We start from the raw sequence: 15,762 nt of genomic DNA, 5'->3' as shown, positions 1-15,762 counted from the left end.
GACAAATTAAGCAATGATGTAACTTAAAAATGAATTTAGTGTTTTTCTCTTAGAAAAACATGAGGTCACAAAATTTGCTTAGCTTTTTTGTAATGACAAGTGGCTTATAGCAGTACGTTACCGAACATACATTTAAACACACAGAAGCACACACTCATACAGCTAATTAAACCTCCAAGTAAAGGAGTTATTTAATAGCCAGTGAGAAAGTCACTGTAACTCAAAAGAAACGTGTGCTCTGAAGGGAGCATTGTGTAAAATCTGTTTGAAGATGTTTCTCTTGTCTGATTGCTTAATCTAAAAATGTCAGGTTATCACCTTCGCAAGACTCATATCTGCGCTGGGAAACAGAATTGACTGAAACGTTTACCACTATCTGAATAAAGTGCCTTGATAAGGCAAATTCCCAGATTTACAACCGACTATTTGACATTTCCACTTGGATGTCAAATAGCTGTCTTAAATGTAACGTGCCTAGAACCAAACTCCTAAGAATCCCTGCAAACTTGCCTGACTTTTACCTGTCCTGTCCTAGCTGGTGGAAACCACACTGTTCTAGCGACTCAAGCCAAACAACTTATATCCAACCGTGAACCTTTTCTCCCTCTTTGCTGCCCCTCATACATCCTGCACCAAATGTACCAAGAAATCTTCTTAGCTTCATCCTCAAAATATATTCAGAGTCCAACCTCCTGTCACCACCTTGCACTGGCCACCACCCCTCCAAGCTTGTTCCCATAGCTCCTGACTGGTCCCATCTTCATCCTTTCCCCCACAGTTTTTTATTCTCCTCACAACATCCAAGGCATTCTTGTAAAAACATGAATTGTATCCTTTCACTCCTCTGCTCAAGACCCTCCTATGTCTCCCCATTCACACCCTAAAGGTCTCTGTTCAGCCCCTCACCACAGGGCACCCTCTTACATCTCTCAACCCCTACTCTGCCCAGACACCCCACGCCCAGACACTCCGCACCCATGCTGATGGCAATGCTGTCTCTTCCCCTCCCTGAATGCTCTTCAGACATTTGCTGACACCTCAATCAGACCTTCCCTGACATCCTCATTTGAAACTACATCCCTGTCTCCATTTCCTGCTTTATTTTTTCCACAACACTCATCACCTTCTAACATCCTATGTCTTCTTATTTATTTTGTGCATTGTCTGTCTTCCACACTAGAACGTAACTTCATAAGGCCAGGGATTTTCATCTGTCTTCTTCCCTACAGTATCCTCAGTGCCTGGGAGAGGCATAAATGGAGACTGAAGGACAAAGTTAGGAGAACTGCACAGCCCTAGAGGAAGTTTTGAAGACAGTTCCATGGGGATGAAAGAGAAGACAGACTTGAGAGAGACATGTGATGATGTAATCAGTAGTACTTAGTGTTCAAATGGATGCCAGGAGAGAGAAGAAGAGTGGATAATGGCTCCCTGGTTTGCAGGCTGGATGGCTAGGTAGCCAGTGATGCCATTATCAGAAATCTAATATACTGGAGAAGCAGGATGTGGCGCTGGGGAGAAAAATAGACTCCAGGCAATTTGCTGTAAACCAATTCACTGAAAGCCAAAACCAATGTGTTGAACAACTAGTTCACAGAATTACTGAGAATGATGTTGAAGTTTTAGTTTTGCACATATCCATGCCTGTGTTGTGCTCTGTGCCTCACAGAGCACGTTTCCCTTCCCCTTACCAAATTATTCTAGAAAGAATAAGAAAAGGAGTGTCATGTGAAGCTCAAAGGATAGGATGGATAGGATCAGACAAATGAGGGCATAGGGAGAGAGCAGAGAAATGTGCTCTTTCTACTTAAATTTCCTACAATATTCTAGTTTCTTATAATGTTATCTAGTCTATCCCGTGGTGGATTTGTTTCATTGCTGGACTTCCATGTTTCATTGCTATCTTCTGGTCATTAACTGCATACCCTTTTCTCTGGTAAATTATTCAACATAAGTGCACAATATTTTATTTAGAAATTAGAAAGACTCTTGAAAGAATCTAATGAGATTTAAAAGATTTTATTTTTTGACTTGAGTGTAAAAATAAGCATAGCTAGATGTTTGCTACTTGTTTTAACAGGAATGTCTATATGTTTATAGTTATCCCAAACAAACAAAAAACCTCTTTGGTCCTTGTGATGTGTCACATATTCTTAAGGAAGCATGTCCCTTACATGCAACAAATTTTAACAGATCAGAGCAATGCCGCTTCAGATATTTATGAAATACATCCACAAGTAGAAGTTCTCTCATTTGAACTGCTGTATTTATCCTTCTGTAAATGTTTTTCTGTAACATTTGTTTTGCTCACAAAGTGGAAAGACCCTGAATTACAGGCGAACTCCACCAGGGACTCGGTCCAAGAGATCAGATTCCCTTTTTTCCTTTATCATCGTTCTAACTATATAGGAAGTTACTGTCAGCTGTTGTTTTTCCAGACGGGCCTACTTCAGGCCCCTGGACTGCCATTTCCAGGGTGACAGGGTGGATTCAAGAGGTCCCTGCTCGATGAACGAAGAATGAGGCTGCACACACAGGCTCTGCCTCCGCACGTTGACAGCTGCAGGCCAGAGAGAATGGTGGCGTGGCTGTGAATCCATGGGCCTGGGACTCGATTCCCTCCTGGACTTTACCTTAGGCAGCTTAGTAATGCTACAGTCCCTGAGCCTCAGTCCCCTCGTCTTGTGAGATGGAAAGGATGTCGATATCTGTGATTGCAGCATGTCACAAGACAACATAAATGAGGAAACGTGTGCTTTGGAAACTTTAAACCCTGTGAGAAAGTCTAACGCTCACCTGATATGACTTGGCACACATATTCCAGGTGTTGAAGTGTCCAAATTCTTCTATTCCTGCTCCCCACTGCCAAGGTCTCTCGCAGGGACCTCTCTGGACAACCTGGAAACTGCGGGGTGGCCCCGGGGAGCCTGCAGCCCTGTTCTAACACTGCCATCTGTGCTGACAGGCCAGGGTCTCTCTCATACTGGTCAGTAAACACTGCAAATGTCACACCTGCGGTAAGTCAGGTACTACGGGAATGTAAGGAATGGTATGCTGAATCAGAGCGTCAGAAACATCTTTAAAATCCTTTCTCTCCTCTCTGCCCCTACGGCAAGTCAACCGCCTGGATTCTCGGGCCTCCTACCCGTGCAGCCAGCCCTGCCCTCCGTCCCGCCGCCGTGGTCCTGGGCAGGCCGCTCCTGCCCTATGCGCCCCTGCAGCTTTCCTGACCTAGCAGGGCACTGCCCGGTGTGTCCCCTCTTTGTGAGTCACCTTTAAATGGCCCCTCATTACGTTGCCGGTGGGTCCTCTGTGAACTCCTCAGAATTTGCTCAAAGTGTCCTATAACACGGGAATGCACTTCTCTGTGGGCTACACTGAAGGAGTCCGTGATCACGGAACACCGAAGACTCACTGACCACCAGGACCCAACTCAGCACGTCTCCCAAGACCTGCACCATCAGGACTTCAGCCTCATTTCCTGCTGCAGCCCTCACAAACTGAATCCCGCGACAGCGGCTCTCTGCTTTCTATCCTTTCCTTACATGCAATCCCCCTTAGCACCGGTGTTCCCATGCCTGGTGATAGTAGCTGCCAGTCCTGAGGTTCCTCCTAGGTGCCCAGACTGGACCATGGACCCTGTACACATCGTCTGTTGTATTAGTCAGAATTCTCCAGAGAAGCAGAACCAATAGGATGTACACACACAGAGAGAGATTGAGATTTACTGTAAAGAATTGACCCACATGATTATGGAGGCTGAGAAGTCCCACACTCCACCATCTGCAAGCTGGAGACCCGGGAAAGCTGGTGGTATAGTTCGAAGGCCTGAGAATCAGAGAACAGGTGGTGGAGCTTCGAGTCTGGCTCTGAAGGCTGGAGAACAAGAGTGTGGAAGGACAGAGAAGATGGATGCCCCAGCTCACAAAGTCAGGCAGAGAGCAAATCCAGCCTTCCCCCATCTGTTGTCCTACTCTGGTCTTACTGGAGCGGAAGATGCCCAGCCACACTGGGGAGTGCCATCTGCTTTACTCAGTCCACCTTTGCTGTTGGCAGCCCCTTATGCACATACCCAATTCTCCATAAGTCACAGACGTGATAGAAGGAAGGAATGGCTTCTTGAAGGTTCTGTCACAGTGGGAGACAACCTTATCTGTACACCTTGATATCCCATCTATATTTAACAAATTCTATTTTTGTACATGTATCACCTGCATAAGTCACATAGATTTTTTTGGAACAAGATGGAATAGATAAAGAGATAGAATGAATACATTTCAAGTTTTGTACTTTGCTTTACAATTTACAAAGGAATATCATATACAATGTTCTATTTGATTCTTCCCAAGGTCTATTAAGAAGATATTTTTTCTTCCTGTTTTTCAATGAAAAAAAATGAGCACAAAAATGTGTAGTAACTTGCCGATATCCTGTAGGTACAAACGTCCAAGACTGGGACTTAGACGTCTGTGCCCAAGGCTGGGCCCCTCACACTCTCAGGTACAAGGTAAACTGCAGCAAGCAAGCAAATGCGTTGCTCAGCATGCCAGCTAACACCCTCCTGGGGTTGTCCCCCAGAGGTGCAGAGCCTGCGCCCCCATCCTAAATGTACAGCATTGGCATCAGGACTCACAGCTCAAAAAAAAAAGCAAATAAAATCTGTTTAACTGAGTAATGTCTGTATAACTCAGAAGAACTTCTGAGAAAAACATGGAGTTCATATGGAAATCAGAGACTGAGCAATGTGAAAAAAAATGTGCTGCCGGGGGCCTGAGGCTTCTCTTTGCAAATAGCTGTCTTTGAACAACACTGACCAACCCAGCCAAAGGCACTCTTGTGAGTAACTTCAGCAAAACCCCTATAAACTTCAATTTTCCTGGAATCCACGAAATAGAAACATAAAAATTGGATTTTATTCCTCTTGTTCATTCAGTATCCTACCAGTTCTTAGAATATATTTACACATGTATAGAAACTCTGTTTACAGAGCACATTGTGGTCTTCGTCTTATCTGACACTCTGTAAAATGCTCTGAGAAACCTGATCAAGTCCAATTTGTACTACGTTACAAATGAGAATACTCACCTGCAGAGCGGCCAGGTACTCATCCACTCACCGAGTGTGTATTGATGGAGCGTCCACTTAAACTAACCACAGTATCCAAATGCTACACCTGAAATACAGTCAAGTAACAGTTACAGGTCAGAGACACATGATAAAAATATATTTATGGTGCATCAAAGATTCAAGCCAACCACTTAAAACACACTTATTTGTTAAACTCATTGGTGATCACTGGCATTTAGGAGGACCCAAGAAGATTGCAAGACCCTGCACAATCTTTCAATCATGCTGGAGATTATTTTGTTTACTGTCATTTATGTACTGAATCTCTTTTAACATAGGATAGCTTTATAAAAATAGACCAGCTATTTTTGGAATACATTTGAGTCTGAGTTGGCTAAAGAGAGAAATCAGTCATTCCCAGATCCTTTGGATAACTGAGAGTGGACAGTAAAAGAGTAATTGTTTTCTCCAATAAAAAGTATGCTCAGTTATTCATACCAACACTGCTGAAAACATCAAGAAATTCTGGGTCAGAGAGGAAAAAATATGTATTCTTAAAAGCATCAGGAGCACACAGGGTAGTGAAGAATTACCAGACTGGAATCTGAGTGAAGTCACGATCCTAGAAAAGTAAGCTGCATGCTAAGTCCCTTTGCCCTTAGAGAATTCACCAAAGCAGTGAATTTGAGCTTCAGTTTGTAAGGCCTTGTGAAGTGACAGCCAAAGGAGCTAAGGCTCAGGACCCAACCCACCTGTGCCCACTAATAGAAGACCTTCCCACATGAAACAAGACCCTAAACGAGCTGTAACTTCAAGGTAAGGATAGACTAAAAGTAAACCCACACCGCCCAACACCCCCACGTGTCAGTAAGGAAATTTCATGGGCGCTGAGCAGAGCCTGGGAAAATGCCACTCTCGCATGAATTTGCAATCCAAAAAACTCAAGCCATGAATGTAGCTTATAGATGATATAGTCCACAGTACCTCCTAAAAACAAAAGTCCGGTCCCTGCTATTCCTGAAAGACTTCTCACAATAATGTTCCAAGGAAAATAAGCATTCACAGTACAAATAACCAAACAAACAGGGAAATAAAGCACCATTAAAGAAAACTAGCAGAAATAATGAGAATGAAACAACTCTATAAAGACTCTAGATGTAAGAGTAATCAGAGAAAAGTTTTTCAAACAACTCTTCTCATAACATACAAGGTTATAAAAGGCTTTAAAATACCTCAGGGAAAGAAAGATGTTAAAAATGACCTAGCGTGTGTAAAAAAGGAAACAATGAGAACTTCTAACATCAAAAGAGACCAGGAATAAAATATAAAATTTGCTGGCTGTTTAGCCACTGTCCTGAAACAGCTAGAGTAGATGTTAGTGAACTGGAAGATTGGTCAGAAGAAATCACCCAGTATGCAGCACAGAAAAACAATGAGCTGGAAATAAGTTAGAAACTAAACAACGTGGAGGACATGGTGAGACATTCTCACATCCATCTACCTGGATTTCCAACAGGAGAGGGGAAAGAATATGGAGCAGAGGCAATATTGTAGCTAATATTTTAAGATAATGACTGAGGATTCCCCCCTATCAAAGGCAAAACAACAAGAAGCTCTCAAAATCCATAGCAGAATGAAAAAAAATAAACCCATACTTGAACATGTCACAGTGAACTGTAAAAATCAGAGGCAAAGAAAAGATTTAAAAAGCAAACAACCACACACACACAAACACAAGACAGTAAATAAAACAGCTTGCCTTCAAGAGAGCAGAGTGTTACTTACAGCTGACTTTGCAACAGCCACAATACACTAGAGGTGCCAGTGGAATGATATCTTCAACGTACTAAAGTAAATGCCAACATAGAATTTCTGGGGACAGATCTTTCAAGAATAGGGTGGAATAAAGACATTTTTAGATAAACAAAACTAAGAGAGTTTCACAACATTAGATCGTCATAAAAGGATGTAATTAAACCAGAAGAAAGGTGAAGATTAAGAAAGTGGTAAACATGTAAAAATAATAGTAATAGTCTTTAAGGTTAAGAGAAAGAAGCTAGATGTAAAATACAAGTCAAGAATAACATATGAATTGAAAGGAAGTAGAAATGGAGTTAAAATCTTCAAAGGTACTAATTTTCCAGGAGATGTATAAAATTTCTGGTAAAATTTATACTTTGAAAAGCTAAATATGCATTTTTCAATTTTCAGAATAATTACCAAACAAATAGCAACAAAGTGTCTAACTAGTAGAAGAAAAAACTGGAATGAGAAAATAATTTATCCCAAAAAAGCCACATTCAAATAATACCTATGTTTATTATTTTTTAGTCAATTTACATTTTGGAAAACTTATCTTCACTCTATGCAATAATACTCATGAAATTTTGACTCGGATGTGTGGGTTAACTTGTTTAATACATTAAGTCTATTATTTGACAATATTTTTCTATCATTCAAGTATCTCCATCTGAATATTCAAACATCACTGTCTGAAATTACCAGTGCTAAACTTTCTCTATGTTAGGTATGGGGTCTTGATTTAATGTATAGGGTGGAATCTTAGGACAAATTAGCCTCAATAGAAGGATCAAAGGATAACCCTCTAGTTCTTCAGAGAAGAGCCATCAAGTCCTTTCAACCTCAACATCGTTGCCCACTGACCAAAGATGTGCCTACCCCCATACCTTCACAAACCCAAGTTCATATTCCATCAACTACCTACTGTTCCTACAGAGTTTCTGCTCTGCTCCCACTGCGGAGCTTTCTGGTACAGTTACCAAAGGGAAAGTTAGTACAACCACGTGAGTTTTCTACAAGACTCACCCATTGCTGGCCAACGTCACGTGGTCACTGCTGCCATACATCTTAGAGAACCAGTGATAGTTGCGGGAATGTGCCTTTTGCTCCTCCTCAGAAGACTTCATCAACACCACTCTTCTCCCAACGTCAACCCCAATGCCATCCCTCAACTTCTCTCATGTCCTGGGCACCCTGTCAGCTCTCAACCCTATCGAGACTTTCTCTAAGAGTCTATAGTGGTCTATTTCCATTGCTTCTCTCCCTAGGGAGTGAGTTCACACGAACAGACATAAGCACTTCTAACCCCAGAGCATCAGTCTGCATCCTTTCAGGATTCTTGAAAGTTCTCACTTCAGGGCAAACTCTGAAGCATAGTCTTCTTTTCTCTATTCCTGAGCAGGTAGCTGATGGCTGCAAATGAGCCAGCTAACCTTCAGGGTAGAAATGGAAGCTGCCATTGCCTTTCCCTCTGATTTGAAGCCTGTGGAAGGAGAAGTGCCCGTTTCCTACTAGACTTAGGGTGAAGATGAGGCATAATGCCTTTCAATGGTAGAAGCTGTGCTGATATTTCATTCACTGAATCAATAAACATTTAATGACCACAAATTATTGCCAGAAACAGTTAAGTTCTCTTCTTAAAACAAGAAGATGAGGATGCCTCCACCCTTATAAAACACATTTTCAGGCACAAAAATCCATTCCAATAGTTTTTGTAACAGAAGGGAAGTGACATCTCCTTCTTAGTCAGCAGTGGTCCCCACCTGTGGACACCAGCACATGTCAAGATTATCTGGAATCAGTCATGACCCTCCATGAGAGAAATAGCTCTGGAGGGCTGGGTTACATTCAAGACATGCACTAAATATTTTAATGTATTTTTTTAGCAACTTGATGAAAGGTCTCACCGTAGACATTAAGCTTCTCTTTCTAGCTCCCTAAAAATCTCACTGTCAGAAGAGGAAATAAGTATCTCAGCATGGAAAGAGCCACCCCCTTCAAAGTCAGTAAGAACACAGCTCATGACAGGAACACTGCTCCTTGGACACAGGAGAGTGCTTATTTCTTTTACCTCAGGGAAGAACAGTCACCAAGTTGCAGCCTCTGGAGAGGAAACTGTGGGATCATCAGGTCTCCTTCCCTCCCCCACCGACAGCCCTGTTTCGTGGTGTTTTCTTGGACTACCTGCCTTTTAATAGCCACACAGTGGATTGTTCTCGTTCTTTCTCAGCGGCGGCTCGAGTGGCACCTCAGAGACCACTGTCAGTGTTGACAGCACCCAAAGCCCCTCTGCTGCTTTCTCCTGTGCCCCCCGCACTTGTGTCTCTGCAAATCGGTGTCTTTCAGACAACATTTCCGCCTTTGACACACATGCAGACCAGAGAGGGGAAGGCAAGGGCATCTTACGGCAATCCTGGGAAAATTCACCTGAACAGCCAGATTGCAGGCCTCGGTATCCGTGGTTGCTGTGGAAGTCTTGATTGTCATAGATTTCGGGGCCCTTTCAGCTCAATGCCAGGTCATTAAATGTTTCCACTTCCCACCCATCACTGCTGTCCTCTCCTCCTTCCCACCCCAACCCTGCTCTTTAGCAGAGAAAAGTTAGGAGGTGCTCAAATCTACATGTGCACAGTTAATATCCAAGGCGTTGGAATGTGGCTTCCCCATGCACTGGTAGATCTCCAGGCCTTTAAGGCTATTGCTGGCTCCTGTGCCACCTGAGAAGTTGAGGGAGCTCCCCCACCCTGGATCTGCCCTCCTCACATGGTCCCTCCCGGCCCTCACCTCCCTTCCCTGCCTCCTTTCTTTCCTACCACCTGCCATCTTTCAAGAATTTCTTTGGCTGGGAAATCTTTCTACAACTTGCCCTCCCACACCCATTTGAGGCTCCCACATCATCCTAGGCATCCATGCAGCCTCACCCTCACCTCCTAACAGGGAGTTCCTGCAAGCAGAGACCACGTTGTCTGTGTTTTGGAAATTCTAGCACTGTTCTTGGCCCATAGAGGACTTTAATATTGAAAACAGTACATCAGGGAATGAGCAGGGATCGAGAGCTCTCTACATGTGTTATCTATGCCCCCATGTATAGCTCACTCAAATTTATTGAATCTTCATTAACTCATCTGTAAAGTAGAGAATAATAAAAGAAATACACATTGATAGCAGCAAGAGGACAGTACAATTTCTCTATAAAGTTGATAAAGATGTTTTGAAATGGTAATAGTGTTTTTTTGTGTGTGTGTGAGGAAGATCAGCCCTGAGCTAACATCCACGCTAATCCTCCTCTTTTTGCTGTGGAAGACCGGCTCTGAGCTAACATCTATACCAATCCTTCTCCTTTTTTTTTTTTCCCCCAAAGCCCCAGTAGATAGTTGTACATTATAGTTGCACATCCTTCTAGTTGCTGTATGTGGGACGCGGCCTCAGCATGGACGGAGAAACTGTGCGTCAGTGCACGCCCGGGATCCTAACCCGGGCCGCCAGTAGCGGAGCGCACACACTTAACTGCTAAACCACGGGGCCGGCCCGGTAATAGTGTTTTCAAGAGCCCAGAGCCATGGGCACTTTTACCCTGATGGTGAGTATGTATATTGTAGAAACTGTGTGAGGGCAATTTACACACCTAAACGTTTACATTGTACATACCCTTTCACAGACCCTCACTAGGAGACACTGTTCTAAGGAAATAATCAGATATGCCACAGAAACATTTAGCCACAAGGATACTACTTACAGAATTGTCTGTCATACTCACACATTGGAAACATTCAAAGTGTGCAACAGTAACAGGTTGAAAAGTCGATTGTTCCACAACCACCTGGTGGAATACTATATAGACATAAAAAATGATTTTGTAGTTGAAGAACAAGCCTTTGCCATATTAAATGAGGAAAACTGGTACTAAGTTGGTATTCCCTGTGTGCTGTAATTTTCTTTGGTTTTCAAATACTTATATACATAGAAAAATAAGAGTGAAAGCTTATGAAATCAAAATATTAACAGTGGATATCACCGGGCAGTGTGATTATGGGTAATTTCTGTTATTTTATTTTAATGTTGTGTTTTTCTGTATAATCTAAATTCCATTGCTTAATAAGAAAAAGATAAAAATAAATATTTTAAATGACCATCATAGAAGGAAAAGATAAAATATCAATTAAGCAATATTGCTGTGACGATGGACCTTTCTCCCCACAACTGTTGTTTCTAAATACCATGAAGGAATTTAGATTCTCAGGCTATTTCTGGCCTGGGTACCGCTGGGCTATATCGACTCTCCGTGGGAGGATGGGTGTGAGCTCCCTGGTATTTGGGAACCCAGATATCATTCATCTGCAAGCTCCCCACTGGCACAGAAGCCACATTGTATTGCAACAGGAATTTCAAATATGAGTCATTTCTCATTGCTTGTGTATTGGGTTTCAAAAATGCCCGAGCACCACACCACATGTAATCAAAGAGCCTCTTCCAAGATATCTTACCCTCACAAAAACTCAAGAGCTAAAGATCACATTAGGAAGAGAGAGTGTCCTGTCTCTGGCAAATAGAGGTTTAAAATATTTGTCACAGAAATTTAAAGACAAAATTCAAAACTAATGTTCATCTACATCGAAACTAGTAACTCTGTCCACACGAGGATCCTGTCAGGTGGCACTCAGAAGAGGCTTGGTGTTCCAGCCCTGGAGCTCGGGTACTGAGCTCCCCACAGATCCCTCGGCTCCCTGGCCCACAGATTCCCGTTTGGCTTGACTCCAGCTCTGTGAGCCCAAAATTAGCTTCCTGATTTTACTGACAAGGAAACTAATCCTCCGGATGCATCCAAGGTCATCTAGGGTGGAATCAGGATTATGTCTCTCCAACTCCAAAACCATGCTCATTCTAAAGACAAAATAAAATTAGAGTGTTCATTAAAAAAATGTATTAAATATTACTAGCAATAATTATAGGCTTCCTTCAGTCCCTGAAGCCATCTCTTGTTCATATACAAAATTCAAGCCATTTGAGAAAACCTTTTTAGACCAAATTAGACTCCAGGAAGATTTTCATGAACATATGACCGAGTTCCTCTGCACTACCAAGCAGATCCCAACAGGGAGCCATGGTGCTACGACAGGCGTTTCTCTGTGGAGCCCTGCGTGATCATCCAGATCATCAACTCCTGCTCCAACCTGCCCCTGCAGGCTTTTTATTCCCTCCCCTCCTGTTCTGGGCCCAACACACATGGCTTCTGCCTGAAGTTCTTCCTGGGCCCCGCACCCATCAGAACGAATCGTTCCTTTCTCTCCTTCTTCCCTGCCAAGGGCTCCAAGTAGACATGCCTTGGTACAACATTGGGTATTTATAGCAACATCTCATGGAGGTCACTTATGTGGCATCCTTAAATATATCAAATAAATTTTAAAAATAAAATTAAAGCAACAAAAGTCTCTAAGTATCCCTAAAAATATCATGAAATCAATATACTAAACTTTGTATTTTGCCCCTTGGAAAATGCCTCAAACACTGTTCAGAACCTATATACTCTTCCTTTAAGTGCAATATTTTAGGGCCTCACTTGCCCCTTTAATGGTTAGTATAACTGTTTTGAGTCTTCTGGTCTGTGCTGTGAGGGAGACGATCAACTCTGGATCTTCTGTGCATAATGCCGCTATCCCAGGCAGCAGAAGCTACCCCAAAGCTACACAGATTGGGAAGCATCTCTTTCTCAGACAAAAATACCACAAATATCTTCTTGGGTTATGGGCTGTTTATTTGTTATAATTTGGGGAGTACTGAGAAGATGTCAAGCCCCAATACACACACAGCCAACACCCCTCCACGCACAGCTTCTGCAGCCCCTGTGTCTCTGGACTTCCACACAGAGCAGCGGGTAGGGTTTAAGTGCAAGTGCCAGAGGAGCTGCAAGTATGAGATGCAAACACTGCCAGCAACTCTTCTGAAAGCGACCGTGTAGTAGCAGAGAAGAGAGAGGAGAAAGCCGCAGCTCAAAGCCCTCAGTGTGCAGGAAAATGGGGAGAAGGACATGCTCTTCCTGCCTTGAAGAGGCAGCCTAAACTAACCTCTCAGGGGTCCCCAGGGCTTCTCACGCATGAGGACCTTCCCTCACCTGTTGCTATTACTATTAACAAGTAAATGTGCAACCATAGCCTTCTTTGATTAAAACTGGGCATATTATTTCAACCTGCTTTCCCACCCCAAAGGAAACCTTCCGGATCCCACACTTCTGTAACTGTGGAATTCCTTTTTGACCTATAGTCAGACAGTAGACTGCTATTACAAAGATCGCTTTTAAGCTGCCCCCATTCTCTTGTACAAATCATTTCTCTTAATTTTATTATAAACCACCAATACAATATAGAGCTTGCTTGCCACAAAACCAAAACATGCATTTTTCATACACGTACATCTTTTTCTATGAACGTAGCTCTACAATTTAAAGCATTCTATGAGCTGTAGAGTTCCTGATATTATGGGCCAATTAGGTTCCCATTTCTTATTGTTATGTGAAAATTCACACCAATAATATATTGCTAAATCTTTCCTAAAGGTAAAAACAAATCATGTAAACACACAGTTCCCTCTTTTCTCCCCATTTCTATCATCGCGCCAGCATTTTCTCAGTGGCCAGCACTCATAACTTCAAGTCACCTCTCACTCGTTACTTTCCATCATGTCCCACGTGGTCTTTTTCAAGGTCTGTGCTCCCCTCCTGAGTCTGTTGTCCCCTCCTGGGGGCAGGTCTTGATCACTTCTCTGCTGGAATATCACGGTGGCCTCCTATTTCTTTATACCTCTTTCTGGCCTCCTCACAAGTTGAATTCATCCACTGAAGGAATGGCTTCGACTCCATCACACACCTCTTGAAAATTCTCCATGGCCTGCAGAATCAAATACAGTCACCTGCTGGGACCCAAATGGCTGGGGTCGGGGTTTGTGGTACTCGTGTTGTCGTGGAGAACCAGCAAGAGAATGCCGGTGGGGTTTCAAACCTGTGGGAGGGCAGCGAAGTGGCTTAAATTTTATATAGATACATTTATAGACGATATAAATATAGACATAGATGACAATATAGATATAGATGCAGATAGGTAGGTATAGATATATCTTTTATTTTTAGGTACTAACGTTGCATAATTCCTTATGGAGATGTCAAATCTTCGTGAATTCCTTCAGCGAACTGCAACCTCTGAGATGACAACTATATGAATTTTTACAGATATCTGTACCTGAAACTTGCAAAGTGATGCTATTTAAATATTTGTGCTAAAATCTTTATAGAGCATTCTTTACTTTACAAACTTTACTCCAATTAATTAATTCTTCTGCTATTGTTTCTTACTTAATAGCACATGTATATCAAATTTTTTTTTCGCTATTTTAATTTGCCTTTTCTCTTTGTATTTAAATTACTATTTTATTCCTAATTATTTTCTTTCTTTTTTTTTTTTTTGTGGGGAAGATCAGCTCTGAGCTAACGTCTGATGCCAATCCTCCTCTTTTTTGCTCAGGAAGATTGTCCCTGGGCTAACATCCGTGCCCATCCTCCTCTACTTTATAATGGGACGCCACCACAGCATGGCTTGATAAGCGGTGCGTCGGTGCGTGCCCAGGATCCGAACCTGCGAACCCCAGGCTGCCGCAGCAGAGTGCACACTTAACTGCTGCACCACGGGGCCGGCCCCTATAACTATTTTCTTATATTGTGCAATTTCTTAGATCATCTTATGTTTATATTTTTTATTATTTCAGCTTTCTATATTGTCTAGCAGATATGATTGGTTCTGCTTTTAATTGCCATTATATTTTATTATTTTATACCACTTTTATTGCCATATTCATTTTCTGTCTCCTTTGTTCTTAACTAATTTCATCTATTTATTTTATGATTTTTGAATAGGTAGCAAGTACACCTGTTACAAAATTCAAGAGGTGCAAAATAGCATATAGTAAACGTAAATCTGGCTTTCGTCCCTACCCCATTGACCAAGTTATCAGTTTCATGCACATCCTTCCATAGATATTTTTTGTACATAGAAACATATATATTATTAAAAATTCAAATTATAGAATATGCTACATACTGTAATGCATATTGATTTTTCGTCTAACATATCAATATTTACAATCTTCCATAACAGTATATTTACAGTGGCTTTACATTTTTTTAAATAGCCTTTATTTTTTAGAGCACTTTTAGGTTTATAGAAAAATTTCACAGAAAGTATAGAAAGTTCCCGTATCCTCCCTCTCCTGCACAGTTTCTCCTATTATTAACATCATGCATTAGTGGGGTATATTTTTTAAAATTGATGAACCAATATTGCTACATTATTATTAATTAAAATTCATAGTTTATGTTAGAGTTCACTCTTTGTATTGTATATTCTACAGATTTTGACAAATGTATAATGACATGAATCCATCATTATATACAGAGCAGTTTCACTGCCCTAAAAATCCTCTGTGCTCCACCTGTTCATCCCTCTCTCCCTCCTAATCCCTGGCAACCACTGATCTTTTACTGTCTCTATTTTTGCCTTTTTCAGAATGTCATAGAGCTGGAATCATACAGTATGTAGCCTTATCAGATTGGCATCTTAGCCAATATACATGTAAGTTTTCTACATGTCTTTTTGTGGCTTGATAGCTCATTTCTTTTTATCACTGAATAATATCTCATGACATAGATGTGCCGCAGGTTATTTAGCTATTCATCTATTAAAGGACATTTTAGTTGCCAATTTTTGCAATTATTAATAAAGCTGCTATCAACATTCACGTGCAGGGTTTTGTGTGGACATAAGGATTCAATTCATTTGAGTAAATACTCAGGAGTGATGGAAATACTGTGTATGATACTGTAATGGTGGATACATGACATTTTGCATTTGT

Source organism: Diceros bicornis, chromosome 12, assembly GCF_020826845.1.
Source record: "Diceros bicornis minor isolate mBicDic1 chromosome 12, mDicBic1.mat.cur, whole genome shotgun sequence".
NCBI lineage: Eukaryota > Metazoa > Chordata > Mammalia > Perissodactyla > Rhinocerotidae > Diceros > Diceros bicornis.
The sequence above is the reverse complement of the archived record's forward strand: the minus strand, read 5'-3'. Positions refer to the sequence as shown.